The sequence below is a fragment of the Cebus imitator genome, unplaced genomic scaffold (genome assembly GCF_001604975.1).
Source record: "Cebus imitator isolate Cc_AM_T3 unplaced genomic scaffold, Cebus_imitator-1.0 Scaffold0, whole genome shotgun sequence".
Classification (NCBI taxonomy): Eukaryota; Metazoa; Chordata; class Mammalia; order Primates; family Cebidae; genus Cebus; species Cebus imitator.
The window spans coordinates 10,263,401-10,290,437 of record NW_016107315.1 but is presented as its reverse complement, the minus strand read 5'-3'; positions in this window follow the sequence as shown (position 1 = coordinate 10,290,437).

The window sequence follows — 27,037 nt, the reverse complement described above, 5'->3', positions numbered from 1 at the left end:
TCCAGGATAATCAGCTTCTCAGTGGTTGTCAGAAGCATGCAGGGTCATGTGCTATCCTACTCCCAGAGGGCGAGGAAGGCAGATCACCTAATGACCTGGCCCCATGGAATTTGGCCTCCCTGCTTCATGGCATTTATCCAGCTGTGCTCCACCGTGGAAGCAGGGCGTGGCTGAGTCTGTATTACGTAATGACAGCCCTCTGGAGCAGAACCACACATCTAAGCCAGTCACAAGTCTCACTTTCTTGGAACTCCATTCTGGGGTTCCTAGAGCAGCTGGGACGCTGTTCTGTAGTCAAACTGAGTTCACCTTTGGGCACCAGCTGCTCCTGCAGACCAAGGGCAGGACAAAGTATAGAAAAGAGATGAAGCAGGTGCTGCTTTTGTGAATTTGATCCAGACTGGAAAAGGAAGATGGAAAACTCATTTCTCTGACAAGCTCCATCTGTTGGCAAAAACCATCATCAGAAGTTCTGCTCTGGACAGGGGAGCTTGTCCAGTGAATGCTGGGCCAGGAGTGCCATGCTCAGAAGCTGGGGGCTAACTGAGGCAAGGCTGGAGAAATGGACTTGGAGCCAGAAGGGATATGCCAGTGAGAACTAAGGGAGGTATCAGTGGGATATGTAAAAAGCCACTGCTTTTGGGAGAGTCTAGCCTGCTCCGCTGGGTCAGATGCATCACCTATCGAAATACTCAGGTCCAGTCCCAGTGAATACAGCAGCATCTCCACCTGCTGCTTTTAACGTTCCCGATCAATCTTGGCTGTGGAGCTGGGGACCCATTATACCACAATAGCATTCACACTTCTTACCCAGAAACATAAGCACACTTCTCATCTCTTGTAGTGACTCCAGCCTCTGAACTGGGCTGGAGTATTCTTAGGAGCTGAATAAGCTGCTCAGGAAAGTTTATAAATTGAATCCCACCAGGGAAGAGTAACCAAAGGTAATTTTCTAAAAAAAAATCTCTAGAAAAAGAAGCTTTTTTGCAGGTTTTGAGACCTGTTCAGGTAGCCTGCTTCCTGGAGATGAAGGAATGCAGTGGATTGTAGGTTTCTAAAACTGGTAATGTAGCAGAATGACATCTGAGGTCTTGTTAAAACTTCTGAGGCCCAGTCTTCTGAATTAGACTCTCTTGGACCAAAGGCCAGGAATCTGTATTTGACAAGTTTTCTCGGTGACTTGGATGAACAGCCTGCTTTGGGAACCCTGGCCTAGGGGACCTCCCAAGATTTTTGTTGGCCCTAGGGCAGAGCTGATGTACCTATACCCCAAACTGTGCTCAGGTTCCTGTTTCTTTTATTTTTATTTATTTATTTTTTTGCCTGACTATGCTAAAGCCCAGACAGGGAGACAGGGAGCTAAGGATTAGGACATGGCTTCTGCCTTCACAGATCCCAGCATAATTTTTAAATTATGGCACAAGCTATGATTTAGGGCAGCCAAGGCCACATACAGATTGTTAAAGAAACCAACCCTTCAATGGCAAAGCAGGAGAGTGACTAAGAGTTGTACTAGTGACTTTTCTTTTTTTCTTTTTTTTTTTTTTTCTGAGACAGAGTCTTGCTTTGTCACCCAGGCTGGACTCACTGCAACCTCCGCCTCCCAGGTTCAAGCAATTCTCCTACCTCACCTTCCTGAGTAGCTGGGATTACAGGTGTGTACCACCACTCCTGGCTAATGTTTGTAGTTTTAGTAGAGACAGGGCTTCACCATGTTGGCCAGGCTGGTCTAGAACTCCTGACCTCGTGATCCACATACCTCGGCCTTCCAGTGTTTTGGGATTACTGGCATGAGCCACCATGTCTGGCCTGTGCTAGTGACTTAAAAAAAAAATTGATGCTGGTGAAAATTCAACAGAGCTGCGTCATGGCACTCTCAAACTCAATTGGTATACTAGATCATTTGTTTCTTTCTGTATGTGTTTCAAACTCTATTAGCAAAGCCACCAAGTATATAGAGAAAGAGACAGAAAAGAAAAATAAAGCTTCAAATGGAAGAATAAGAAAATATGCTGAAATATGAAGTGAATATGGTGCTTAATTAAGAAGTGTTCAATGCTAGAACAATTGTAACCCATATTCTAGTGGTCAATACTGGAAACATACGAAATACAAGTAGACATACAAACTAGAAATACATTTTAGCTTGAAACAAAATGTGTGATAATGGAAGGAGAAGTTTGGATCTACAACAAAGGAGTCAAGTCACTCAGGGGGAGCATTAAAAAAAAAAACAAAGTTATAGGACTATTCAATGTTCAGTAGAATTAACCAGAGAAGCCATCTGGGCCTGGAAGATTTCTTTTTTGGGGAGCTTTGAAATTACAAATTCAATTTCTTTAATGGTTCTATAACCACTAAAGAAATTTAATTCAAATTTGAAAAACCTCCTGAAAAATAAATCTCTTCTGGTTTCAATCCTGACTTGTAAAGAACTTGGAAATCGTTACTCCTATGCTCAAAGAAGATAAAAGCCCCTTCCCCCTAAAATATCTAAAAAATCAATGACTTTTCTTGGACCTATTGAAGAACTGAGGTCACAGGGCTAACTGCCACCTCAAAATCTGGAGAGGTGGGCAAATCCACATAATCTTAGCTGAGATCTGCTTCCCCGGAGCAGAAGTTGCTGGAGCCATGCTGGTAGGAAGGCTTCCATGGGGATGTAAAGGAATTGCCCGAGGCTGAGTGTGGGCAAGCAATGAAAGTGGGAAACTCTTGGGGGTTGCAGCTTTAGATGGGCGGGTGGGGGCATAGTTCTGTGGGTTTCACCTTTAGGGACTCCATCATTTCATGATGAAGAATCGGGAAAGATCCCACCCATACTGGCTCTGGCAAGGGAAAGGAAAAGTAGCCATTGTGGAATACATCCAGAGTGTTCTCCATAACAATGGAGAGTACTCCAGGGGAAAAACTTCACCAGAGCCTTAACTTACCTGGAGGATGGGCCTTTCCCCAACTCAGCACACACTAGCCTCCACAACTCCCCTAAGGGCCTAAGGGCAGGGTGGGGTGGGGCAGGGTGTGGGAGCCGTTGTTAAAAATCTCTTGTGGGGCCAGAGCGGTGGCTCTTGCCTGTAAACCCAGCACTGTGGGAGGCCAAGGTGGGTGGATCACCTGAGTTGGGGAATCCGAGACCACCCTGACCAACATGGAGAAACCCCATCTCTACTAAAAATACAAAATTAGCTGGGCATGGCGGCGCATGCCTGTAATCCCAGTTACTCAGGGGACCGTGGCGGGAGAACCACTTGCAACTGGGAGGCGGAGGTTGCAGTGAGTGCCATTGCACTCCAACCTGGGCGACAAGAGTGAAACTCTGTTTTTTAAAGAAAGAGCAATAAATCAGTGTGGAAATCAAACAATTGTTCAACGCATGGTGTTAGGACACTGATTAGCTATTTGAGGAAAAAAGTCAATTGAGAGTTTCCACTTTCTGCTGTATACCAAAGTACATTTCAAGTGAATCAGAATTAAATGGTCACCTATTTCCTCTTGCCTTTTTTTTGGTTCTTTATATTTTTATGTTTACTTCTTATTTTTTATTTATTTTTTCAGAGGCAGTCCTGCTCTGTCACGCTGCCTGGAGTGCAGTGGTATAATCACAGCTCATTGCAGCCTCTAGCTCCTGGGCTCAAGCAATCTTCCTGCCTCAGCCTCCCAAGTAGCGGGGACTACAGGCATGTACCACCAAGACTGGCTCATTTTTAAACTTTTTGTAGGGACAGGGTCACGCTATGTTCCCTAGGCTGGCCTCAAACTCCTGAACTCAAGTGATCCTCCTGCCTTGGTCTCTCAAAGTGCTGAGATTACAGGCATGAGCCATGTCACCAGATGTTTCTTTATATTTCAAATTGAAATTCTGGGTTATGATTTTACATGGACTGTTGTTGTTTGGCTTATTTCAACTCAAGGGAAAAGATCAATAGATAAAGCTACATGAACTACTGACCATGCACCAAAAGCATCATATGCAAAATTCAGAGCCAAAAGGTAAACTGGAGCAAAATGCTTTTCATATATATAATAGACAAAGTGCTATGTGCTGGGTAAACAAAGGACTCATATCCACAAGACAGGGGTAACACTGAGACTGTATAGATAATGTAGGCAAAGAATACAAATAGGCAAAAATAGACATCAAAATGCTCAAGACAGTTGGGGGGAAAATGTTCAAGTTCACAAGCAATCAGAAAAAGCAAATTAAACCAATGAACTAGATTTTCTATATTCTTGCCAAGCTGACTGGAGCAGACACTCTCTGGTGGCCACGTGACACTGTTACATCCTTTCTAGAAGGCAATTTGGCAGCTGGTATCAAGAAACTTAAAAACGTGTATGCCCTTTCACTCAGTAACACAGGGCAGTTTCAATTCTAGGAAACTTCCCTAAGGAAATAAACATAATTGGGGTCAAAGATTCACATATCAAGATGTTTGTCTCGGCAGTACAGTAATAGGGAAAGAATAGAACATGCTAAATGTTGATGAGTAGAGGCAATTTATGGTACACATGTTAAAATGAGTGTTAAAGATTCATTAAAATTATGCATAGAAAGTTTTTAATGGTATGATAAAATGCTTGTGATGCAATGTTAAGGGGAAAAAGAATATACATTTCTATAAAACACATATTTTCTTCTCTGCTTTAAGAAAATGATCAAAAGGAAATATACAAAATATTAAGAGTTTATGTCTAGGTAGTAGCTGGTGGTGTGATTGGAAAATACAGATAAACATTTTAACAACCAGAATTTCGACGGCAAACATCCATTTCTATGTTGTTGACTTCTAAAAATCTTTTCTGAGCTTAAAAGCCTTTTTTTCTATGAAAGTAAATCAACTCAATGAAAGTTAATTAACTTGAACAATGTGCTGAAATAATTAAATTGATAAGAAAACTCATTGAATTTTTAAAAAGCAGTAAGACTGCTATGATTATATAAATTCTATGTACAGAGAAAATTATTTTAGTGATGGGAGGAAAAGGAGACAGGAATGGATAATTAGCCTATGTAGAAATGTGTGTGCCTGTGTGTGTGTGTGTGTGTGTGTGTGTGTGAGAGAGAGAGAGAGAGAGTGAGAGAAGAGAGGATTAGCGTGATTCCTTTATGAATACATATCAGCGAACAATACTTTCTCCATTTTCCTATTCTTTAAAAATATTTTAAAGGCAGAAAAATTTCAAGAGTTATAGAATTACATAACCCATTCCTAGATTTAATAAACGTTAGCATTCTGCCATATTCAGTTTATCTTTTAGGAAATAAACATTACAGATACATTTGAATTCCCTGCTTCACCCCCACGCCTCCCTCCACAACCAGTTGGTTCTCTCCTCCCCGGCCTCCTGCCATATCACACCTCCTTTATTGGTTCACTTCTTTTGAACTTAGGAGAGAAAAAGCTGTCAGAGCTTCTTGCATTTGTGCATGCAGCTCAGCAGGGCGTTCAGAGCTGCCCTCCCAACACATCCTGTCCAAGCAGACTCAGCTTGGCCAGGTGGATCCCTCATTCACTAAGGCCAGGGGGATCCCTTGACTATGGCCCTCCAAAGGCACCTCCACCCACCCAGGGGTCCTGGCAGCTCTCCCTGCTCCACTCCCTAGGCTGGGTGGCCTGGAAGAGCCTTGCCACCGGACAATCTCTTCCTTGGTACCAGAGGCCTTGGCCATGAGCCGTGGTCCCTTCTGGCTTGAGATTAGTATGGTAGGTGGCAGCTCTCAGATCCCTCCCACCCTCCCACCCCCTGCAGCCTGTTATTCTAATCTTCACTTTTTTTTTTTTTTTTTTTTTTTTTTTTTCACAGGCCAACTCTGAGAAGTGGTTTTCCACATTTTTTCCTTTGGAAATTGAAAGCATTGGGGAAGCACATGCATGAGGAACAGCGAAGAGCAGGGGCTCTTACAGTCTGCTGGGGGTTTAATTCACTATCACCTGCCAGGCTCATTCGTCCATTCATCAAATACTTAGTGAACCTCCACTCTACGGGAAGCACTGCTGTGTGCTTAGGTGATACCATGTTGAGCAGACAGACTCAGTTTCTGTCTGTATTAGTTTTCCTTTGCTTCTGTAACAGATTACTACAAACTGAGGCTTATAAAAACACAAATATGTTGTCTTACAGTTAGTTCCTGAGGCCAGACATCTAAAATCAAGGTGCCAGCAAGGCTGGTTCCTTCTGGAGGCTTCAGAGAATGATTTGTTTCTTGGGCTCTTCCAACTTCTGGAAGCCACCTGCATCCCTTGGCTTGAGGCCCCTTTCTCCATTTTTAATGTGCCTTACTCCAACCTCTGGTTCTGTCATTATGTCTCTTTTTTCCAGTGTCTGACTCTCTTGAGTCCCACCTATAAGGCTCCTTACAATTACAGTGGGTCCACTGGGATAATCCAGGAAAAATCTCCACATCTTAAGATCCTTCACTTAATCCCACCTGCAAAGTCCCTTTTGCACGGAAGGTAACATATTCACTAGTTCTGGGGATTTGGACCTGTACTTTGGGGGTGCATTATTCTGCCTACGACAGTTTTCACTTGTGTGATTAGTTGTTAAACGAGTGATGGTAAATGCAAGGAGGAGAGGCAGCGGGTCGGCAGGGAACTCAGAGCTTGCCCCCAGGAAGTGACTTGCTCATGACCTGGAGGCTGAGGAAGATGCGACAGATGGAGAGGGAACAGAGGGGTAATTCACACAGTGGGCACAGCCCCTGGGAGGGCAGGTGGCAGGACAGGACCAGGTGAGGACAGGGACTCTCTGACTTTTGTGGGTTGAGGGGAAAGACAGGAGGAAAGGGAGGCCTGAAATGAGGCAAGGGAAAGGCAGAGGCCAGAGAGCCCACACCTAGGTAATCTGGTTCAGGATGTTTTTCTTAATGTTCAATGGGTGGGTGTAATCAGGGATCACAGACTGACTTATTTTTTGGAAGTTTCCTCTGGCTGCATTGTGTGAAGAAGACCCTGGCAAAGGGATTCTGACTATGGCCAAAATGACAGAGTAACTCCCCTCAAAGGTGTCCAGGCCTGTATCTCTGCAGCCCATGCCTGTTATGTTACATGGCAAGGGGGAATTCAGGTAGCAGAAGGAGTTCAGATTTCTAACCAGATGACCCTAAAAGGGATAGTACCCTGGATGATCTAGGTGGTCCAGTGTAATTACAAGAGCCTTAAATGTGGAAGAGAAAGGCAGGAGAGTCAATGTCACATTGATGTGATGTGAGAAAGACCTGCCAGGTCATTGCTGGCTTTGAAAAGGGAGGGTACCCATAAGCCAAGGAGTGTAGGCAGTCTCTAGGACAGTGGTCCCCCACCTTTTTGGTACTAGGGATCAGTTTTGTGGAAGACAATTTTTCCATGGATGGTGTGGGGAGGGGAATGGCTTTGGGGTGATTCAAGAGTATTATATTTATTGTACACTTTATTTCTATAATTATTATATTGTAATATATAATGAAATAATTATACAAGTCACCATAATGTAGAATCAGTGGGAACCCTGAGCTTGTTTCCCTGCAACTAGATGGTCCCATCTGGGGGTGACGGGAGACAGTGACAGATCATCAGGCATTAGATTCTCATAAGGCGTGCTCAACCTAGATCTCTCACATGCACAGTTCACAATAGGGTTCACGCTCCTATGAGAACCTAATGCCCCACTAATCTGAAAGGAGATGTAGCTCAGGCAGTAATGCAAGTGACGGGGAATGGCTGTAAATACAGTTGAAGCTTCTCTTGGTTGCCCACTGCTCACCTCCTGCTGTGCAGCCTGGTCCTAATAAGCCATGAACCATTACCCATCTGTGGCCCCGGAGTTGGGGACCCCTGCTCTGGAAGCTGGAAAAGGCAAGGAAACGAATTCTGTCCTTGAGCCTCCAGAAAGGAGCACAACACTGAGGATGACTTGATTTTAGTCCTGTGAGATCTGTTGTGGACTTCTGAACTCCAGCACTATAAGATGATGAATTCATGTCTCTACTCATTTGTTACAGCAGCAGTGAGAAACTTACCCAGCTTGGAAGTTCAGGGGGCCATCGGGGATTTAAGTGGAGCAGGAAACAGAGGTAGGGAGACTTGGTCAATTGCTCTTTTAGAGATCTTGCCCCTGGGATGTGGGGAGCTGGACAGATGCTTTGAAAAAGGGGCTCTGCCAAACAGCCCTGGGTGAGGAGGAAGCCTGGCCCTGAGGAGCTGAGAGAAATGAGGGTAAAGAATGTGCATTTGTAGAGAATAAAGAAGAAGATGGTCTTGGCCACCTCATGGAGGGTGGGGACAAGAGGCAGAAGAGGGGGAGAAAGGCACACACTTTATCCAGGGCCTGCTATGTCCTCAGCTCATGGAGTCTTCATGTCTCATCTCACAGATGAGGAAATAGAGGCTTAGAAGCGAAATTAAGTGACATCCTCAGGCTGAGCAATAGTGATGTGAATACTCAAGCTCCTGTTGGTTTGGAGAGGCAAATATAGCCCTGCCAAGAGTGTCAGCTCCAGAGGTGGTGTCAAAGCATTATGGGTGTGTGTGGTGGATACGGACCTGCACTGCCAGATCCCATTCAGGAAGGTGTAGTGGCCAGCTGTGGGCATGCGGTCAGCTGCTGGCTGGGAGTTCCTTCCTGTCTACCTCGCCCAAAGTTGCACCTCAGGGAGTCTGTATCTAGCCCCTGAGGACCCAGGGTGTGAGAGTCTGGCCACTTGGCCAAATGTGGATACTGCCAGGCAAGCTTGCTGCAGGCCACTGGTTGACCAAGGCTGTGTGGGGCCTGCAACACAGATAGGTGTCTTCCTCAGCTCATCCTGCCCCGCCAGGATTGACCCCTAAAAACCTCAACCCCTGCTTCAGAGAACCTAACCTGCAAGAGGAGCAGAGCAAGTCTTTGGATAGATAAGACAGTCTTTGGAGAGCAGGAGCCCTCAGTGGCAGGCTGAGGGCTCCGCTTTGCATTCTAGGTTATGTTTTCTCCAAGCTGCTTTTATCTTTAGTACAGAAAAAGAGACAGGGTCCTCCTCGTGTTTAAAGCTTCTTTTGGTTTTTATTTTCTCCGCTTTGGAGGTGAGATGTGGGTACTTGCATGTGTCTGGCTGAGGGAGAAGCAGGGCTCCTGAGCCTGATGGCCATGAATTCCTGGGAACTTGGCATCGCCTCCTCCAGCTGAGCCACGCCCAGGTTCACCTTCAGCTCTGGCTGGCTGTGCATCTCACGTCCTTCTCCCTCCTGCCCCCAACTGCCTGCATGCCATAGTGAAACCAGCTGAGGGCTGGCAGAGGATATCACGTGGCTGCCTGATTCATTTCCAAGAGTGAAACCGACATTATCCATTCAAAGGGCAGGGGGAGCCATTGCTTACAGGAGACTTTCCTCCCCACCCTTTCCACCTCCTTCTTGGCTTCACCTTCTGGGAAAAGTGGGTACATTCCATCTGCACAGCAGCTTGTGGTAGGGTGGAGGGGGCTTGGTAGCCACAGTGGAGCCCCCACAAGCCCTATACCAAGGGCCATGTGACAACAGGGATATGCACATTAACCGAAATTATTTGTCTACTTCAATCCCTGAACACTGTGTATCAGAAACTCTATCTCTTAAAGAAAAGTGAGGAACACTCTTCTGGTTGTCTTTTTATTAACATAATGCAGGAGAGGTCATAATGCAGGAGAAAAGAGGGGTGGGGAGCCAGTCAGAGAAAGGAGCGCAGACCTTCTCTACCCAGCCCAACCTGCAGGCTCCACAGTAATCCCGGTTATACTGCCTGTACATGCATATGCAGTTGTGTGCTAGGAAGTGGCTGGAAGCTCTGTTCTGTAGTCTCCACTGATTTCTGTATTGTAAACACTTCCCCCACAACTGATATCAGGCTATCCTGGAGACGTTACTGAGCACACGTTAGGAGGAGCTGGGCAGTAGCTCCCCATCAGGCAGGATTCCACCATCCAGACACAATAGACACGAGACCCTTAAAAGCATAGAATACAGTAAGATGTAGTAAAATAATTAGGAAGTGATGAGTTTGAGTATTTATTACCTTTGTTCTTAATATAAGTTATTTAATTGTAAGTTTATGACATTTAACTTCATAATGGCTGTGTTTAACCATCAGTTCACAATATCTCTGATCATTAATCAGTAGCTTTCACGGGCCAGTGATGATCTCAAAGCACTGCACTCCAGCCACTCAGCAACTCCAAGTCCCCTCATATCTGTCATCCTAAATGCCATGAGGGGTGAGTTTGTGGGCTCAGATACAGTGTGACTTCCCTTACCTCCACCCTCTGCTCCTAGCCTATCTTCTCTTTGGCAGTGTTTCTGAGGGAACTGCAGATGAACTTTACTTCCTGGAAGGAATGAGCATAATGTAATGGAAAGAGCATAGGGTATGGAGTCAGAAACAGCCAAGTTTTTCAAGTCTGCCATTCACTTAGAGTGATGTTGGGTGAGTTACCTAACTACTCTGAGCCTCAGTCTCTCAGTCTCTAAAATGGGGTAATAGGAGTTACTTCATAGGGTTAGTATGCTTTTGATATATTCCAATATCTATGCCCCCCCCAATTTACAATGCAGTAAAAGTTTTAGCTGAACAAATACTGTCTGGATTGCAGACTGTGCTTCCCAGACTCCATGGCAGCTAGAGAAATACTTTTTTTTTTTTTAGGTGACGTCTCACTCTTTCACCCAGGCTGGAGTGCAGTAATGCAGTCTTGGCTCCACTGTACCCCCCATCTCCTGGGCTCAAGAGATCCTCCCACCTCAGTCTTCCAAGTAGCTGGGACCACAGGCATGTGCCACCATGACTGGCTAATTAGATAAATAAATTCTGCTTAATGGGATAAAAGTGGAAGTGATTCTTGAGTTAATTTTTGTATAAGAAAAAAAAAGTGGAAGTGATATGTGCAATATCCAGGCCACACTCTTGAAAGGTGAGAACACGCCTCCCTCTTCGATGTTCTCTGATCCTGCTGGCTGGAATGCTGATATGAGGCTGGGAGTAGAAGCTGCCATCTGGGCCAGGCTCAGTGGCTCACACCTGTAATCCCAGCACTTTGGGAGGCCAAGGCAGGAGGATCACTTGAGGTCAGTTGCTCGAGACCAGCCTGGCCAGCATGGTGAAACCCCATCTCTAATAAAAATACAAAGATTAACTGAAGGTGGTGGTGGGTGCCTATAGTCCCAGCTACTCAGAAGTTGAGGAAGGCGAATGCTTGATCCCGGCAGGCAGAGGCTGCTGTGAGCTGAGACCATGCCACTGCACTCCAGCCTGGGTGACAAAGACTCCATCTCAAAAAAACAAAAAAAAAAAAAGAAGAAGAAGTAGCCATTTGGGCTATGAGGAAGAAGCCTCATGTTGAGTGGCAGAGGAACCAGGTACCAGAATCCCTGGTCTGATAATCATGATGTCACCTTATCAGCCCTGGTCCACCTACTCAGCTTTTTATGAGTGACAGAAATGGTATTCAAGCCTTCATAATTTTGAATCTTTTTTTTTTTTACATTTTTTTATTGTGGCGAAATAAGCATAAGACAAAATTTACCATTTTAAGCGTTTTTAAATGTGCGATTCTGTAGAATTAAGTACATTTACAATGTTGTGTGACCATCATCATGATCTATTTCCAAAATAGATTTTTCCCATCTCAAACAGAAACTCTGTACCCATTGAATAACAGCTCCTCATCTTCCTCTCTTCCAGCCCCAGATAATCCCTATTTTATTTTCTGTCTCTATGAATTTGACTATTTTAAGTACCTCATACAAGTGGAATCGTATAGTTTTTGTCCTTTTGTGACTGGTTTCTTTCATTTGGCATGATGCCTTCATGGTTCACCCACGCTGTGGCATGTGTAAGAATCTCCTTTTTTAAGGCTGAATAATATTCCATTGTATGGATATATCACAGTTGCTTCTCCATTCATTGGTCAATGGACACTTGGGTGGTTTTCACATTTTTGGCTACTGTGAATAATGCTGCTATAAGCATTGGTGTACATGTGATTTTGAGTCTTTTTGTTAAAGCAGTGGAACCAATATACTAACACCAGTCTTAAATAATGCACACAGCATTGCCACAGAGTCTGGCATATATTTCCCTTCTTCGCTTATTTTTTTTTTTCTTTTTCTTTTCTTTTTTTCTGGAGAGTAGATCAAGAGGTGTAGTAAAGAAAAGTTTGGGATGAAACCAGTGGCTGGCTCAGACCAGCTCACAAAAGCCAATGATTACACTTTCAGTAAATTTGTGAGCTGGGTGTTAAACTCATGTTGACTTGAAATTGGCCATGGTGGGGGGTATTTACACTATGGTAATTGGCAAACAGTATAAACTGGGCTTTTTTGGTTTCTGTGGGAGCCGGTCATTAAACATTATGAGCACCTCCCTGGAGAAAAACCCTTTTTTGCTGGAGGTCCATAAGACTTTGTTATAATTCCACCTTAGGTAGAGAACGCTGTGAAAATTTTGTTAACTTTGTTGCTTGTGAGTGAGCAACGTTGTGTGTGGGGATTATGAAGTAAGCATTTATTTGTGCATGTACGTATGTATCTTTTCTGAAAATTGCCTAAAGTCATGGCAGAGAGGAGACTAGCTAGACGGGTTTGCCGTGTGTTGGGGGCTAGGAGAGTGCTTCGTGTTGAATTGGCTGCTGATAAGTGGAGCCTCTATCAGCTTGGCGGCCCCAAATAATAAGAATTCACAGAAGCCCCAGTTGCCCTGGGTAGTGGTTGGGTAGCATGAACAAGAAATGCGCCTTTGTTATTTTAAGCCAGTGAGGTGTTGAAATTGTTTGTTCTGCATCATAATCTAGTTTATCCTGACAGATACATCCCCCAAGTGGAGATGTCTGGTAGGTAGCTGCATATATAAAAAGAGCGTACTAGACTGCATGTAAATGGCATTTAAATCCATGGGATTAGTTGAGCTCTATAAATGGAAAAGAAAAGCGGTCCAAAGACAGAGCTCCCGGGGTTCATCTATGTGTAAATGTTAGAGGGATGTGGAGGAACCAGAGAAGAAGTGAGAAGGGGTAATTGGCTAGTGGGAGGGGGAAGGCCAAGAAGGTAGGGTTCTGGAACCCGAGTGAAGAAAGGATCAGACAGGAGGCAGGAGAAATTGACAGGATGGCTGGGAGTGTAAGTTAAAGCCTGAGAGAGTCATCTTGGCACCAGCAAAGGGGAGGTTTCTGGGGAACTGCGAGGGGCCAGGGTACAGGCTGACTGGCATTAGCTTACTGATACTCTCAGCCATTCTGTACATTTACAAAAGATTTGGAGGAGGAGAGCTAGAGAGGGGCCACACAGGCCTTCCTAGGACTCAGTTGCAAAGGAATGACAGGGCGGCCAACACCTGGAGAAGGAAGTGGGGCAACAGAGGGCTTGGGGAGAATTGCTGGAGCTGTTGAGCGAGAGGGAATACGGGGCCTAGGGCAAAGGAGCATCCTTGCCTAGCTGGCAAGGTCCATCTCCAGGAAGAGGAGCAAGGGGAGAACTGAGGCACAGAGCTCAGAGAATGGGGGAAAAGGGGTGGGTACCTGTGCAATGCCTCCTCCATGTAATAAGAAGCTGGTCACCAGAGAGAAGTCAGGAGGGTCTGAGGGAAGAGAGAGGCAGCAAAGGCAGAAAGCCTCTGGACGGGGCGGGGTTTGCGATCCGCAGGCCTCTGGGGGGCTGCTGCCGTGCTCCCATTCTCCCCACGGGCAGCTGTCCGGCAGCTTTCTGCTCCACCAGCCTCAGGGCAAGAAGGTCTCAGAAGGCACAAAGGCAAAGGTAGAGGGTAAGGTTGGCCCGGAAATCCTTCCCTGCTGGCTGTCTGCTGCCAGGTAGAAGTAGCCCACCCGTCCACCAGCCAGTCACCAAGCAGACCTCCATTTTCTTTATTAAACACCTACTAAGCTCCCAACACTGAGTGGTTGCTGGGGATATTCAAGTGCTGTTTTTCCTACTAGATTCACCGGTATGTCACATGACTGGAGCTCAGTTGACAACGAGTCTCTGAAGGAGGGGCAAGTAAGTCCTTCTGCCCAAGAGGTGAAGACAGAGCTTTGTAGGAGTTGACCTTAACAAGTCAGCAGTTTTTAATTTTGTTTTGTTTTTCTCAGAAGAAGACAGGAAGGGCATTCCTGCAGAGAGCATAGCATCGGCCCAGACACCCAGGTGTGAAGCCTTCAGCCTGCTGGCCTCACCTGCCGTAGAAGAGGCTCCCGGGAATAGCTGCCCCCGTGCTTTGCTGGTCAGATAGATCTATTCTATTCCTTGAACACATCCAACCTTTCCTCATGCTGCCCCCTCCGCGTGTATCCAGGAGTGAGGGAAGGAAATGTCACCCTGAAGGTACACTCTTCAAGGACAATGAGTCTCCACCTCCACAGTGCCCCCTGCCCCTGTTTATTTCCTTTGTAATCCTGTCAGAGGCATGTGAAGCAAAGCAACTCCATCTTGAGTAAGAGCCAGGTAAAATGAGGCTGAGCCCTACTGGGCTGCATTCCCAGACGGTTAAGGCATTAAGGCCGCTGTGCTGAGGGCCTTGGGAATGTAGTGTTCAAATCACAGAACTTCTCAGAGCTTATGGCTGCTTAGTAACTGGCCTTTTACCAAAACCTTTATTAAGGACCAACAATTTCCCATTTCTGCACAGGGCTGGAGCCTGCACGAGCAAGGCTCTGCCTGCAGTTCTAGTACTTATGGAGAGATCATAGCTCCTAATTGCCTTGCCTGTGTTATTCAGAGAAATGGACCCACATTCTGCCAGCTCTGAGGAATTGTATCCCACTCAGCACCTTGGTCAAAACCACCTCCACCTCCTGAGTCTGGGATGGGGGAAGGGCCTGAGATCCTGGATTTATTTTGGTCTTGCTAGCACTGGCAGCAGAGAAGCCTCTGGGAGACACACTCACCCCTCTAAGCAGTCATGAGGGTTCCTGTCCTCTCCCGAACCTCTGCTTGTTTCTTTGTTATCCTAAAATTTCATTTTAGGATAACAAAGGCCTGCTATGTCTCCTGAAGGTTATAGTGCTCAGTGTTCACAGTGTGAGTGAAGACCCCTGTGCACCAGATGAAGGTGTGGGAGAGGCAACTAGCACTGCAGAGGACCCCGGGGGAAATCCATGCTATGTTAAATAGGGCTTCCAGTGAGTCACTGGTCCTGAAGCCTCAGTTTCCTCATCTGGGAAAGGGGAATAGTGACAATACCTGCTTGCTCTGCCTCCTCATAGGGCCATGCAAAGCTGAAATAAGAGAATGCTTGTGAATATGCTCTGAACACAGGGCAACTTTGTGAGAAGAGCCGGGCTTTATTACTGTGAATTGAGGGGTCAGGCACCCCAAGATACCCAAGTGGAAGTTTGCAGTTTCCCTAGGCCGCATCAATGGAATTCTCTGCTGTTACAAGTGTGAAGGCATTATTGGTTCTACTAAAAAGTGCAAATAAATCTTTGTAGCTGTCAGGAGGTTTCTGTGGAGAAGAATATTATTCTGGAAGCCTAAGGGGGCTGACAGCCTGCAGGAGAGGTCAGGGATGTCCCGTGCAGCCAGGGAAAAGTGGAGCCAAAGTAAGGATGGAGGAGGGTTCATTCCAGCAGACGCTGGCCTGGGAGCCCTGCTCTGGGAGCCGCAGGGCAGGGGGAGGTCAGGTGTGGCTTTGAGTTTGGGATTGGAATGGATGCCGTGAAGACTCAGGTGTGTCACAATGTGGTGCTGGGAGCTGGAGGGGTGAGGACAGAGAGAGGTCCCTCCTCTCAGGCACTGTTTGTCACTCTCTACCTCCCCTTCTCTCCTACCTCAACCTAAGGAACCCTCACCTGGCTTAGGGGAGGAAGGCAGAGAAAGGTGTACCCTCTTTTTGGGTTCAGAATCCCCCAGAGAAGAAAAGGAGCTGCTTAGACCTCAGATTAGCAGAAACCTGGCAACCCTAGAAGAACGTGATGGACAAGGACACAGGGAAATGTCCCAGGGCAAGAGGGAGACCAGAAAATGGATCCTTTGGTTATGGTAGGCCCATATTCTCTGAACTGAATTGTTCAGACTCCAGCTGTACTGTCTGTGATGGGGACCCTGCAGGGGCGCCCTCCTTTAAGTCAGCAGTCAGAGGCTGAGCTTAGTCACTAAATTGGGGGTGTCACCTCTGGAAGGGACAGCTGCTGTGTTTAAGTCACATGTGGGCCATCATATTTCTGAGTTATTGAATCATGAGAAGATTGATCTCCGATCTGCAGAGGAGGGGAAAGGAGCTGATATTTCTTGGGGGCTGCTACGTGGTTTCTCTGAAATAGCAGATAACATACTAAGTACTTTGGCATTTTCTTCTTTAAGCCCACAGTATCCCTTCTTATAGATGTTGTATCTTTTAGGAAATAGAGGCTCAGAGGCGTGCTACTCAACTGACCCAGAGTAAGGACTTAAGCCAACGTGGCCAACTAACAAACCTGGGCTCATTCCCAAATGGCATGAACCCAAACATCTGTGAGGGCCAAGAGAACATCAGCTCAGGTGTGATGATAAAAGGCAAATGAGCCTCCCCTTAATTAGAGGGAGTGTGAGGGGAACTGTGAGCCATACAGGAGTAGAAGCCCTATATTTCTGTACCTTTCAGCTTTTCCAAAGAAGCCAGAAATCTGGATTTTGAATGAAGTTTCCCATGTCTGAAATATCATTACTTAAAACACTGTGCTGCTCAAACAAGACACATGGGTGGGTCCGTTCCACACTGTGGGTTGTTGTTTTCCAGGTGTCCTAGTTGGGAGTGCGTTTAGCTGTGTGTAACGCATTCCTACTAGGGTAGTGCAAGCGCACAGGAATTTATCTTCTCCTATAACAAGAGGTCTCAGGAGGTGGTATAGGGCTGATGTGAGCTCTGCAATGCTGCTGTCATTACTGCAGCTGCATTCATCTTTCTGCTCCGTTCTGTTGAGTGGGAACAGCAAACAAAATACAGTTGGCCATCTGTGTCCATGCGCTCTGCATTCACAAATTCAACCAGGATAAAAAAAAAATTTGGAAAAAACTAATGTAAATAAAAAAACCAATAGAGTATACAACTCTTTATATAGTATTTATATTGGATTAGGTACTACCATAAGTAATTTAGAGATGATTTAAAGTACAGGGAAGGATGTGCATAGGGTATTTGCAAATACCATGCCATTTTCTATCAGGGACGTGAGGAAAAATCTGCAGATTGTAGTTTTCAAGGAGGTTCTGAAACCAATCTCCTGCCAATATCGAGGGAGGACTGCACTCAGCATGTGTAAGCAAGGCAAGATCAGGGATCTGTCTGGTTGAAGTTTGCTTGCATTGCTCTTGGTGTGAACCTCCACCAGTGAAGTAAATCTGTAGAGGTACCTGCTGTGGCAGGAAGCCATTGTACCCTCTGAGGGGTGCTGCTTTCTTCTGAGTTGGCATGAACAAAGAGGAACCTAGAACCTGGCTTTAGCTCTGCAAGGGAAATCTTCCTCCAAGTTAAATAAGAAGTAGTCTACGTGCTTCTCTTACTGAAGGAAATCTAGAATGTCCTCTTCTCTCCCCTGATTTCTGGATGATCTCACCCAGGTGTAACCTTCATAACCTTTCCATAACAATTCTCTGGATTAATAAAAAATCAATATACCTGAGCTGGGTGGGAGATGAAACCATTTACCTGCTTTGAAGTAGAAGGAAGACGTCCCTGTGCAGGGGTGAGGCTAGGTTGGAAGAGAGCTGGAGGCTGGGAAGTGTTGAGTGAAGGTCCTTCCTGGGACTCATGGACTTCAGCATTTCCAGGGAGACAAGCGAGTGGCGTTTCAGATACACCCTATAGCATGTTCTTTTCTACCTGCAACTATTGATGAATAAGAACACTATTTTATTTTTCCTATTCTAGGAAAAATTTCCCCAAATGGTGAGAGAGGGAGAAAGGCCCTCCTCCTCCCTCTGGCCTCCACCCAGGCTGAGGCTTTTTGTTTCCGCTGCAAGGGCTGCAGCTGGTATCTTTTCCCCTTCTCTCCGTGAGTGGGAGGAGCTGCAGAATATGTTAATTCACACACATCAAAGATGCACAAGGACTCAAAGGGCTGCAGAAAAGAGAATGACAGGACGCCCAGAGCCGTTGACTAATCAATTAACTTACATTCTTTGCATAGAGGTTTGGAAGAAAAAATAATTACCAGGCTAAGGAAAGCCTTCCTAGCTTCCAAAATTCCAATGACTTTCTCCACCAGGATTATGCTGGCATGTGGCAGAGGACACACCAGAGTCTGTAGGGCTTCCGCGCAGGATATTCAAGTCTTCGGGACCAGCAGGCACAGCGTTCACAGCCAGGCCTTGATTGGGACACAGCTCCCAAGCATTGGTGAGAATTCTAATTTAGGTCTTCTGTCTTTGCAGGTTTGTTATTACTGGTTCTGGTGGCGTGGTTCTCTTTGAGGCAGTTTACACTGTGAACCTGAGTTGAACTCAGGCTCTGGCACTTAGAACCAAGTGACCTTGCAGGTCTGGTTGCCCAGAAGCAGACCACCAGATAAGCCTTTGCATGAAAGTGTTTCATTGCAAAATACTTCTAGGAAAAAGAGTAGAGGGACAGGAGAGTGGTACCAGGAAGGGAAGGAGGCCAGGCAGGGGTGCAATGGGACAGCATCGAACACAGTCCCATGGAAGGAGGAGGAAAGGCTCTCACTTGACTTGATTCCACTGGAGCTCTGGGGTCAATGGAGACCACACCCAAGTGTGCCTATCAAAGACAAGGGAGTTAGAAACATTTATACCCCTGCACCCAACAGTCTGCGGTTCAGGGCTTCCCTGGCATACCCACATTCCCAGGCACCCCAGTCTTTTGTAGGTAGGCAAAGTGACCCTGGTAGTCAGAGGAAGCTGTTCGCAAAAGTGACGGAAGGCAAGCACATGGGAATTGTTGTACGCATTTGGGTAGTAGCTGAATCTGCTGCAAGTGACCTCAAGCAGTTGACCTAGTCCCTGAGACCCACATGGAAAATGGGTCTTATAAGGCACCTTCTTCACAGGACTGGCATAAGATTAAATAAGATGACGCATCGTTATACAGCACCCTGACGATTATTGCTCAGATGTGGTGACCTCTCACTAAATAATACTACAATTATGCTGAACAATGGCACAAATTTAACTTCTGGATCTGTAGCCTATTAAGTCAACCCACCTTTCTCCTGTCCCCATGAAAGGCCCCTACTCCATCCTGAAGGATCCTTGCTTTGTCATCCTTGTTAGGGCTGAAATCCTGGTGGCCATCATCAATCTACCCGAGCTGGATGGGAGATGAAACCATTTACCTGCTCCGAAGTGGAAGGAAACCCTCCCTGTGCAGGTGGCCCCTTTTCAGCTCCCTGAGCCCTCCAGCATGGCTCTTCCTACCTGCCAGTGTGGCTCCTTCAAACGGTTCCATACTGGGAGGCTGGCTGCCCATTTTGAAGATGTGGATACTACTCAGATATTGTTGGAACTTGCCTCTGAAGCCTATCTAGTTCATGGAACAGCAACGTCAATCACCTTTTACTGAACATGTACTATGTGCCATACATTCTACCGAAGACTTGCTAGGCAACAGTTACTTAATGCTCACAGTACCCTGGGTGGGTAAAATATCCCCATTTAAAGACTTCCTCTCAGGGATACTGAAGTTGGAGTTCTTAAGAAGCTTCCTTAAAGTCACACAGTCAGGAAGAGGCGTCTTGTCTACCTCTGTAGCCCACATTCTGAGTCATGTGCAATTAATCCACTCACTCCTTAAAATAAACTGATGCATTCCCAATTGTGCATATCAAATTTTATAATTATTTCTTATCTGTCTCCAAGATTTAATAGAGGTTAAGCTTTCTGTGTGAGCTCTTTCTTCTTCTTTTTTGGTTGCTTTAATAAAAGTGTTTAAAACAGCAGTTATCAGAGGTGCTGTTTTCTCTGCCTCTTTCACCACCAACTCACCGCCCTCATGACTGATGTTTATCTCATGAGACCTAGGCCTCAGTTCTTTGCATTTAGAGGTGACAGCGTACCGTCCTGCTGATCTGAGATCTTGCAGCCTCTTTGCAATGATTCTCAGTTCTTACATCTTACATGAGTGTCATAATCCTAGGTCAAAGTTCAGTTCTTACAACTTACGTGACAGTCATTATCTGAGGTCAAAGGTTTTTGGACTCCTTACTCTCTTAGAGTTCTTCTGCAAATGATTCCTATTTGTGTTCAGCCAAATGCGCCTGTCCCGAAGGAGACAGGTACAAGGAAAAGAATAATGACTGCTTCTGCCTCACTTGGTCCCCTAGAAGTGTAAAAAAGCTTGATATGTCACCAGCTCTGCATTCGACGCCAGGCCCTTCCTCCAACTGACAGCATCTGTTCACCAACCAGCTCATATCTCAGCCATTCTCCTTCTTCTCTGCATTCTGAACAAGTGCAGAGACTCTGCACTTTCTCCATCTTTTGCCAATGATATTTTCTCAGTGTACCACAGTTCATTGTAGGCAGAGACTGTGTCTTAGTAAACACTAATAGGAACACCGTAAAAAGAACCAAGACAAAAAACAAAACAAAACAAAACAAAGACATCGGCCCTACCTATCTGGAAGCCAGGTTTGCTGACCAAAGAACTCACCCTGTGCCAGGGAGGCAAGTCAACAGCGAGCTTGTGGAATTCTCTGGTCCCACCATCTTCCTGATTATCCAGAATCCTCCCCTTCAGTAGCATCCGTGAAAGGGGGCTCATGCTGCTGTGTAATGTTGGATAAAGTTTGCTCTGGACTGAAGTGCTATTCTGGAGATTTATCTACCTCTCCCCTTTCCAAATGGAGAGTGTTTTTGAATTGCCTTGCTTGTATTGCATTACTGTATTTAGGGTGTGTTAGGAGGACTGTTGTTACAATTCTTAGGTTGTAAAATTATGAGGAGGAAACGCCAGGCTTGACTGTTACAGAGCCAGAGAGAAACAGATTCCACTGGAGATTGTGGACTCTGAGAAAAATGGTTAACAAGGTCATCTCTGGGTGTAGTCACACAGCTGTGACTGTGGGTGTCTCTCATGGGTAAGTGTATGTTTGCACTTTTAGATCTTGATAAATGCATGGTCCTTTAAAAATGTGCAGTGAGAAGAAGCATGTGTGTTCCTGGCAGACACGGAAGTGGAATGAGTGCACAGGTTTCCTGGCCGGGTCTGCCTCGGCCACTTCCAAAGAAGTTGCCTTGCCCACGGAACAAAAATAAATCACTCAGCCTTTGCCTTCAACAACAGAAACCAAGGAGGCAGATTTTGTCGCTGATGGCTGGTGTGAAGTCAGGAGCTTTGTTACAGAGGCCTGGATGTGGTGAGGCAGCAGGATAGGAGGCCCAGGGAAGGAGGGAGGAGGGAAGAGCACCAGCTGGCTTTCTGAGTGCCTTTTCTCCCTGTTGTGGTGGAGTTGCCGCTCCTGCTCCTGCTGTTTTTCCTGGGCAGCTCCTTCCTTCCCATAAACTCCCCTCCCTGACCTGTGAGAGGGCTCCTGATCCTTGTAACCTCTGACTAGGGCCAACGCCGGCCAGCCTGACCTTCCAGGTTTTCTCCACCCCCTCCACCAAAGGCATGGCCATAAATGCTTCAAACTCCTGAGCGCAGGGACCGCAGCGCTTCACCCTCATCCTCGCCTCCCAGAGACTGTCGTGGGTCTGGCTTGTAGCAGGAGCCCCGTGGCTGGTGAACAAACCGTGACTCTCTGGAGCCACATCGTTCTTCCTGTAAATCAGCTGCCACCTAACCAATGCCTGGAATAGTCCAGGCCAGTGTCATCCCGAGCACTCTTGTGTGGAAAACAATGAGTCACAGAGGTGCAGAGGCAGTTCACCCACTGTTGGATGTGCTGAATCCTGGCCTTGGTTGAACGTGTGCTGATGACGCATGCCATCTTAAAAAGCTTGTAGAACCCCCTATTGTCCACAGGTACAAATGCAAAGCATTCTGATTACCCTGCAAAGAAAATGAACGCAGGAGCAGGTGTCACAACTAGCTGAGGAATCATAGAACTAGAACTCCCAGTGAGTGGGAGGACCAGTAGCCTCAGAATCTCCCCAGGGGATCGGAAGAAATTCACATTCTTGGGCTTCGCCTGAGACCTGCTGCATCAGAATATGCATTTTAACAAGATCTGCTCCTACTTAATCCCCATTATTTGCTTACATGTTAAAGTCTGAGAGGTGTTCATTCAGAAACACATTCGGCTTCATAAACAACATTTTTAAAGTTCCAGATACTTTTCATGTTAAGGAGAAAGAGTAACACCCCCATGCTCATGCTCATGACAGAAGGGGGTGCCACATGGTGGTTCAGAGTGTAAGCCTGGCTTTAGAGCCCACTGTATGACCTGGGTGGCCTCCTAACCTCCCTTAGATTCCACTTCCTTACCTGTAAAATGAGAACAAAAGCAGGAACTACCCCAGAAAGCTGCCGTGGGCATTAAATGAGAATATACATATTTAAAATGCTTAGGACTAGGTCCTTACTACATGTGTACTACTATTATTTTGCATCATCAAGATGGTTGACATTTAGTAGCTGTTTGCTCTGTGTTAAATACTGTGCTAAGCACTTCCTACCACACATAGATGTATATTCTTTCTACTGAAGAGGAGACAGAGGGTCAGAGTGGGTCAGATGTTGGATTGAGATCTAGGCTCTTGAAGGCTAGCAATGCTCTTACCCGCTAAGTCATGTTGCCTCTTGAGGTCTATAGTATAGCTACAAAGGGGTCAACCAAAGAGGGAACCCATTTCTATGTGCTACATTAAGACACAATGTGACAACAAGTAACTCACAAATTGCTTGTGCATAGCCTTTGCCAATTTTTATTTTCCTCTTTGCTTTGTATTATTCCATTCTTGTGAAATGGCTTCAACAATGCCTGGCCCTTTGTAAGTATTCAATAAATATTAGCCATTATTTGGAGGAATTCTCTATATATTCTTTATACCAATCCATTTTCAGTTACATCCTCTTCAAATACCTTCTCCCAGTTTGTGGCTTACCTTTTTGTTTTTTTACATAGTGTTTATTGCACAAAAGGCTTTAAATTCTAGTATTGCCAGATTTATCCATTTTTTCTTTAAGGTTTGTGTTTTGCATGTCTTAATTAAAAAATCTTTCCCTACCCCATGGTCATAAAGGTACTCTTCTATGTTATCATCTAATGTTTTAAAATGCTATTTTTCTCATTTAAGTCTGTTTTTAAAAGCTTGATGCTTACTCCCCACCCCATCCCACCCCCAGCTGCCCTTTCAAATGTGTTTGTATTTACATATGTATATCATCTTGCAAAATACATACATCTGCCTTGTGTCTGTTTTTAATTTACATAATGGAATTTTACAAATCTCATTCTGGTTCCTACATTTCCCACTCCACATGTTGCTCTATAGATTCTGTTTTTGCTTCTAAGTGCATTGTCACAGTTTACTTATTTATTTCCCTACTGAAAGATACCAGACTGCCCCCAACTCCCCAATGTAAAACAGTGCAATAAACCTCCTGGTACTTTGTGAGAATTTCCATGGGACCGATGTGCCCGGGGTGGGTTTGCTATGAAGCCAATCAATGGATTCTGAATTGTGTTTAATGTTGGCAGAAAGATCTCCAGAGAAGTGGTTCCACCTTACACCTCCCAGCAGTAGAGGGTCCTCACTTACCCATATTTCTAACTTTTGCCATCCCTGTGGATATAAAAGCACATCTCGTTTGAATTTCAATACCTCAGATCACTGCTGATCTAGAACTTCTCTTCCCATACTTGTTGGACATTTGGTCCCTTCTGTGCATTGCCTGATAACCACTTTCTAATTTCCTGTTGAATTTTTGTCATTGTTGATTTACAGTAGACATATACTTGACAGTTTAGATAGTCATCCTTGGATTTTTGGTGCTGTAGATACCTCCTCACTCTTTCATATTAGTTAAGAATTTCTTTCTGTGTCCTTCACTAAATAAACATGCAACATGTGTGTGTGTGCGTGTATATATATATATATATATGTATACGCACACACATATATAGAGTCAAAGGTGTTAGCTGAGCACATACTATGTGCTGACACCACTAGGTACTTGTCTTAGTTTGGGTCCTTGTGAAGCCAACCCTGAGGTAAGGATATTGGTGTAAGTGGTTTATTACACCAACAAAATGAAAGTAGCACCTTAGGGAAGTGGGGAAGTGACCTACAGAAGCGGGGTGAGCCAATAAATGGTGTATTATGAAGCAAGCTACCACTGTAGGTGATGACCTTAATTCTGCTGGAGAATTCTGGGAGCCAGTGTAGAATGTGCCACTCAAGATCAAGTGCTTACATCCCAGCCCTGTCAGTCCTTACTATGGGGGACTGGGAGGGTGGTAAATACCCAGCACCTCAGGCTTACTACTGAGGCAGCAAACTGGGTTCTAGCAGAAAGAGAAAGTTCTCAGACAAAGCATTGTGGGTGCCTGCAGTCACCAACTACCCCAGCAGGCAGGCACTGAGATGATGAGGGTGAGGGGAAGTGGGCAGGGCACCATGAGGGCCAGCGCCTGGGCTATATGTGCATTATCTTAAACCCAGAGGTCAAAACAACAACAACAACAACAAATAAAACACATAACAAACACCAAAGCTCTCATAGCTTACGAGGTATGATTATACCCGTTTTTTCAGGCGTGGCATTGAGGGTTAGAGAGGTGAGGTAAATCGTGTGCAGTTGGTAATTCAAACAAAGAATGCACTTCATAACAGCCTGGGAGAGTTTATGAAGTCAGAGTCTAGGTCTGGGGTAAGCTCAGGGGTCTATATTTTAATCAAGTGTCTGATATAGGTATCTATATTAGTTATCTATTTCTGTGTAACAAAATATATCACTACTTGGCAGCTTAGAACAAAAAATGATTATCTCACACAGTTTCTGAGGGTCAGGAATCCAGGGTGGCTTCCCTGCATGGTTCTGGCTCAGGGCCTCTCACAGCATTGCAATCAAGGTATTGGCCAATCCTTTTTCAAGTGTGTTCCTCACTGCTGTTGGTGATGGAACCATTTGCTATCTCGACTGTAGTGGCAGATACATGAACCTCCATAGGTGATAAAAATCTAGAACTTGGCCAGGCGTGGTAGCTCAAGCCTGTAATCCTAGCACTTGGGAGGCCAAGACAGGGAGGATTGCTTGAATCCAGGAGTTCGAGACTAGCCTGGGCAACATGGTGAAACCCCGTCTCTGGAAAAAAAAAAAACAAAACACCTTACAAAAATTAGCTGGGTGTGGTCTCAGCCTTAGCTACTAGGGAGGCTGAGGTACAAGGATCACTTGACACCAGGAGGTTGAGGCTGCAGTGAGCCTTGATTGCACCACAGTATTACAACCTGGACAACAGAGCAAGACCCTGTTTCAGATAAATAAATAAATAGAACTCACACACACACACACACACTCACACACTCATACACAGAGTGAGAGAGAGAGAGAGCGAGAGAGAGACAGAGAGACAGAGAGGCAGAGAGGAAGAGAGACAATACCCAGGACATGTTCAACTGGGGAAATCTGAACAAGAGCTATGGTTTGTATCAATGCCAGTCTCTTGCTTGTTATATTTTACTACAGTTTTGCAAGGTGTTACCATTGAGGGAACCCAGGTAAAGAGTACACCAGGTCTCTCTGTATTATGTCTTACAGTTGCATGTGGATCTATAATTACCTCAAAATAAAAAGTTTAAATTAGAAGAAAAGATTTAGGCAAGAATGTTCAGAGCAGCTTTATTCATAATCACCTTGTTAAAACCACCCCCAAACCCATAAAGCTGAAGAATGAATAAATAAACCGAGGTATATTTGCACAATGGAACCGTTTACAACAATGAACATGAATGAAGCACAACTATATGCACCATGAATAAATCTCACAAACATAATGTTGAGTGAAAGAAGCCAGACACAAAAGAGTATGCACAGTCTATTTATATCAACACAAAACTAGGCAGAAGTAGTCTATGCTCTTGGAAACCAGTGGAATTGTTACCGCTGGGATAGTACTAACCAGAAGCGGGCATGAGAAAGCGCTTCTGGGGCCCTGGTGATGTTCCCTTTCTTCATCTGGGTGCTGGTTACAAAGGTGTGTCATGTTTTGGAAATTTACCAAGTGCACGATTATATATGCGCTTTTCTGTACGGGTGCTCAACAAAGTTTTAAAAAGTTTAAGATGTAACATATTAATACCCAATTTGAGTGCTACATGCCAGACCTTTTCCCAGGCATTTTACCCGAAATGTGTCATTGAAGTTTTTGACCAGGTTTCTATTGTTAGTCCCATTTACAGATGACAGATGAGAAGACTGTGGTTAAGAGAAGTTGTATTCTAGGGTCACCTGGCTGCCCTGTGAGGGACCTGTATGTCACCAATGCTCTCAACCAACTTGGGATTCACAGATAAGGCCAAGTCATTAGTAACTTCATTGAAAATGAACCTGCTCCCTCAGCAACAAATGATTGTCCTGGTAACACCAGTCATGGCCCTTTGCCCAAGTAAGGGGCACTCCTGCAAAGAACACTTGTGAAACTCCAGCACTTTATCTTTTTCTGAAAGCCAGGGGAGACCTATGGTAGGGGATGAACTGTTAATTGCTAAACAATGTAATTAAGTGGGAGGGCTCAGTCTAAACCATCAGAATTGTAGTTGACCATGGAAGTGTGAAAACGATCATGATTAATGAACTTGCTAACAGCCTTTTCCTGTTAATGACATTCTTTTATGTTTTAGTAGGAGCACATGTGGTGATTGCAAATCAGTGAGAAGGCAAGCCAATGTAACTTTTTCTTTAGCTGAATTTGGTTTCTATCCTGGAGTCCCATTCTGCCTGGTGGTGGAAAACTGAATTTTAGTCAGTTCAAGGCTTTTTCTCTTCCCCCTTGTCCCTAGGCTAAAATGCCAGCGGCGGAGGGTATGTAGTGTGGTGATTAGGGGGTATATCTGGTTCCTGATTATCTGTCCAACCTAGTATCAACTGGGATGACACCCTCTTATTGTGGCAAGGCACAGTGGCTTTCTGCCACACTGTCATCTGCCGTGACATCCTGTCCCTCCATAGCCTCTGGTCTTCCTAG